Genomic DNA, 4,822 nt, shown 5'->3' with positions numbered 1-4,822 from the left:
GACTTTATTTGGCTTATAGTCCCAGAGGGCCAGATCTATAATGGTAGAGAAGGGATGGAAGCGGGAGAAGGAAGATGAAGTCACATCTCAGCCATACACAGGAAGCAGAGACCCTGAGGTGGAAGTGAGCAACGCTATGAGCTTCAAGGTCCACTGCTGGTGGCATTCTTCCTCCAACAAGGCTGCATGTCCCAAAGGTGCCACAGCCTTTCTAAGTAGTGCCATATACTGGGGACCAAGTGTTCGGATCTTTGAGCCCGAGGGCAACATTCTCATCCAACAGGGTATAACTGGGAAGTGAGTCTGGGAAGAGGGCTGTCTTAGTCAGGGTTTCCATTCCTGCACAAGCATCATGACCAAGAACTTTGCTGTTCATCACCGAAGGAAGTCAGGACTGGAACTCAAGCAGGTCAGGAAGCAGGAGCTGATGCAGAGGCCATGGAGGGATGTTCTCTTCCACCCTATAGCTGCCAGTGCTCTCGGGGGTGCCATAGTGTACAAGAGGTGAAGGTTTGTCAGGAGAGCAATTCCATTACACTATGGTGAGATCATCACCCATTCTGGCGTGGAAAGCTGCCCTTCCTTCACCCTGTGTTTCTGAAATAGCCACAACAGATCATTGGTTCTCCAAGGTGAACATGGGCAGAATCCTCCATTTGGTTTGTTGCTGTCCTATCAGGGGCAAACATAAGTTCTTATTTTATTTGTTTATTTATTTTTTTTACATTTATTAGGTAAATTCCACAAGACTCTTTTGTACCTAGTGGGGATCTGCATGGCAGTCCCACACAGACAGCAGCACAGACCCCACTGGCTAGAGGACACTGTCCCCAACAAGCCTACCGCTACTCCAAGTGGCAGCTATAAGTGAAGGACTCACTGTCTATCATCACACTTCTGACCAACTGGTTGGCAATTTGGGGCTCCCAGATGTCCTGCAAGGGAAAGGTAAATCATGGTTCAACATCCCAACCTTGTCGGGGGGGGGGGGGCCCACGGGCAGTCCTGGTGGGGAGCCCTATGGGCCACCTCATTAGCATAATCCCGGGTACAGCGTTTCTCCTACCATCAGGTGATTTTGAGCTTCTTGAAGCTCGTGTGTCAGGCCAACGTGGTGCAGACATCAGCCCAGCATCATGGAGAAAAATGTGTGGGTTTGATGGAGGGAACATGTCCAGAGACTTTCTGTTCAGACGACTTTATCCAGGTTTTCCTGACCACGGAGCGATGCTGCTGTGATGTTTGTCATTCGTTGAATCAGCTGGGTAGGCAGGAGTTCCTTTCTCCCTCATGGTTCCTTGCATTGCTCCAGGAGCTGAGTGCTCAGTTGAAGAGGATGGTCTCCCCTGTAAAGGACTGTGGAGAGCTTTTGGTGCCGCTTCTAGAAATTTGGTGGGTATTTGTCACTGGGCTCAGAGGAGGAAGTAGGCTCAGATAAGAGTATTTATTTGCATTTGGGCTGGTGCAAGGATCCTCGGAAACTCAAGCAAGGAGTGTGTGACTTTGTCTTGGTAATCCTGATAAGTCCCCAGACCCAGGGACTTGGGGGCTTGGTTTATTGCTTAGTTTGATTACTACCTGGTGTGATCTCTTTGTTCATTACCTTGTTTGATGACTTTATCTTTGCTCTGAGAACTGACCCTGTTCTCTGCCAGTACCTAGAGTGGTATAAAAGCAGCCTGGGAAAAAAATAAACCCGCTTCACCCTCAGCACTGGCTGGAGTAAGGTTATAATGTTGTCTCCTTGTCTTTTTCTTTTCAGTCCTCACGCCCTCCCTTGAGACCCTGTTGACTGACTGAGCTGGCTTGGTCATAGGACCAAGGACAGGAGTAACTGTGCCTCCACGTGGAAACTGCCAAGCAAGCTCTGAAGGTCTGACTCCGTTCAAAGTCAACTTTGTTCTTGGATTGTGGATGACCTTTGCTGGGAAGACCCTGCTATTTAAGATCAGCAGCTATCGTGCTAAGATAGCTCCTCTGAGCTTGGCACGAACCGGAGGACTTCCCTCTTCTGCCTGATCTTATCTGGGGAGCCTGACCCTCACAGCCTCTACCTGAGGAAGGTCACTTAGTCTATGGCAAACCTACAAGTTCAACTTCCTCTTTCCCAGAGAAGAACCTGCCCAGCGTGTACCTGGGATTCCTGGAATGTCTCTCCACGTAAATGAGACATTCACAGTCCTTTAAACTCCAGCCACTGACTCATATTCACCATGAAAACTCCTTCCCACCCTCTGAGGTTCATGTATAGCCCTTGTTCACCCCAGATAACATGGATTACACATCTTTTTGTTTGAAGGTCATCTGAGAGAGCTGTTTTACTGAGTGCCATCTAAACACTACAATTCTCAGAGACGCCCTCACGACCCCCAGCCACACTGGGATCCTGCAGACCCCATCTCTGTTCCAGGCGGTGCTTCCTCTTCACAACATGGTGTGCAGTGGTGCCTGGATACCCTGAGGGAGAAAGCAGAACTCGGAAACAAAGATTATTTCATTTCAGTAGGCTTTGAGTCTGTGCCAAAGACTTATGGGATGGGACTAGGGGACAGGAGTGAGGCAGAAAGGGATCAAGGGAGACTGTGGGGTGGGGTGGCTGACCCCTGCAAGAAGCTGCATGGGAAAGAAGGGGTACACACTTGTGTCCTCTACCCATGTGCTAAGGGTTCCTCACAGGCTGGAGTCCTAGGTCTGGGCCTCTGACTCTGTGGAGAAGGTTGGAGGTGTTGGGGTGCAGGCTAGCTCAGATGAGGCCTCCAGGATGGCCAGCAGGAGCAGGTGTGGGAGGGCCAATGGGAGGCAGAGGGTGTAGGGGCTCACCAGGGTCTGCTGCTCCCTCCTGGTCTCTGAACAGGAAACTCCTAAAAGCGGCAGTGTTTCTGTTTGCCACACTGGGCTGGCTCCACTGGGAGAAGCTATGGAAGAAGGGATAGAGAGAAGGAGGGAAGGGGGAGTGGGTAGAGGAACAGAGGGAGGGATGGAAGGAAGGAGGGATAGAGGGGTAGATGGATGGAGAGGTGGAGGGATGAAGGGGTCCACGGAGGGTGGCAGAGTATGGAGTAGTGGATGCAGGGAGAGATGGACGGGGAACGGGAGGACGGATGAAGAGTGGATGGAGAAACAGATGGAGAGACTGACAGAAGGATGGACAGGAGGATTGGTGGAGAAATGCAAAAATGCAGATGGGAGGGTGGGGCTGGGACAAAGGTAGCTGGCCCTGGGGCAAGAGCTCCGTGGGCTCCCTCAGTCGTGTTAGGACTTCTACCTGCACATTCTTTTCAATACAGGAGCCTGTGGAGTCTCTCTCCCGAGACATAGGGGAGGGGTCAGGGTCATAGACTAACTTAGATCACATCACAGACAAGTGATGTCACACAAAGCCCAGCCTTCTAGATCTGTCAGGTCAGGTGCTCCTTCCAGGACAGGGACAGTGCTTGCCGACTGCCCTTGCTCTGGACTGGACTGTGCTGTCCTCTCACTTGCAGGGAGCAATGGAGCTTTGGGGCAGGGGCTTACTCTGGTGAATTATTCAATGATTTAAATGAGATAGCAAAGGGCTTTTTTTTATTGATTTGCATATAAAAGTTATGAAACCCAATATATCCCAAACATGGGTAAATTAGTGGGCCATAAAAAGCCATAGCTCGCTGATTTCTAGGTAGCCAGGAGTTCCAGGCTGGGTAAAGGTCAGTGAGAAAGGATGGACGCAGTCTGTTAATGGCTCGGAGACAGTGTGTGTAAGAATTTATCCCTTCCCATGCTGCGATCACTCCTCCCTGGTGGCATCTTAAACGTGCTCCTGTGTGTATAACGTTAATTTAGTCATAAAATAGAATCAGCAGTTCAGGGGCCACCGAAGCATTAAATCCACAGCATTGGAAGTACTTGCCGGTCTGGCTGCCAGGTCGGGGAAGAGAAAGAGCGTTCAGGACGGTCCTAGCCACTTTAACTAAGCTCCTGGGAGCTTCTCTGCTCACTTACGGTGACTGGGCCTGGGCACCACCTCAGAGCCACTTGAAGCTGGGTGCCCTCGCCTCAGGATGAAGACCTGCTCATGAGGGGATTCTGCCCAAGACAGTGTGTCTTGGACTGGCGTGCTCTCACCCTATCCTTGTGTGTGGTGGGGACAGGTGGTGCCTCCTGGCAGGGTGAGCCAGGAAGGACACATAGCACACTAGGAGAGAAAAGCTTGAAGCTTCCTTCCCTGTTCCATCTGCAACCTCGACTTAGAAGGTAGTGGCGACAGCTGTGGCAATGGCCAGGGAAAGAGGAAGGCAGAGCCACCCTTCATAGTACAAGTTGGCTTCTCTAGGGCTGAGGGCGTCCTCACAGAGATGCAGTGCCGCATGAAGACCTGCTGCTGTCTGGGTGTATAGAGTCATAGCTGCAGCAGCAGGGGAGCCAGCTTAGGCGCCCTCTCCTGGCTCCCTCTCTGGGGCCTCACGTAGTTCAGCAGGAGTCTGCAGAGGCTTCTTGGTACTGGATGCTGGGGACCTGTGTAAGTTGGGCTGTTTCTTGACACAGCTGCCCTTCATTGGTCCCTGGTGCTGTCACCGTGTGCGTGCATGTGCGTAGGGTGGGGGGTGGGGGGTGGGGAGAAGGTAGACCAGGAGCGGATGAGACAAAGTGGGGTCAGCATGAGGAATCCTGGTGAGGTACCTGTGCTCCAAGGGCAGCAATGATAGATCCACTCTGCCTAGCTGTCTGGAGTCTGTCCTTCCAGCTGAAGGCTTCCTACCCTACTGTTGCTGGTGGTAGGTCATATTGCATCATCCGTCTAACCTGTTCCCTCTCTTTATAACATGGAGACAGTGATCACAGA

The 4,822-nt window shown here is 51.6% G+C and overlaps 1 long non-coding RNA gene across 3 annotated transcripts; it reads right to left on the bottom strand.

Moving 5' to 3' along the window:
* Positions 1-415: 415 nt before the first annotated feature.
* On the bottom strand, positions 416-1,721 carry Gm40584. Of its 3 annotated transcripts, XR_003950266.1 has the most exons (4): positions 1,604-1,721; positions 1,067-1,356; positions 881-935; positions 416-597 (listed from the first exon to the last, which is right to left on the bottom strand). It is a non-coding gene; the product is annotated as a predicted gene, 40584 (long non-coding RNA). The 3 variants fall into 3 exon arrangements; XR_873063.2 differs by having other exon boundaries at positions 416-672; positions 1,067-1,721; XR_873064.2 differs by having other exon boundaries at positions 1,067-1,721.
* Between the last annotated feature and the right edge of the window lie 3,101 nt (positions 1,722-4,822).

The sequence above is a fragment of the Mus musculus genome, chromosome 12, assembly GCF_000001635.26.
Source record: "Mus musculus strain C57BL/6J chromosome 12, GRCm38.p6 C57BL/6J".
Lineage (NCBI taxonomy): Eukaryota > Metazoa > Chordata > Mammalia > Rodentia > Muridae > Mus > Mus musculus.
The sequence above is the reverse complement of the archived record's forward strand: the minus strand, read 5'-3'. Positions and strand labels throughout refer to the sequence as shown.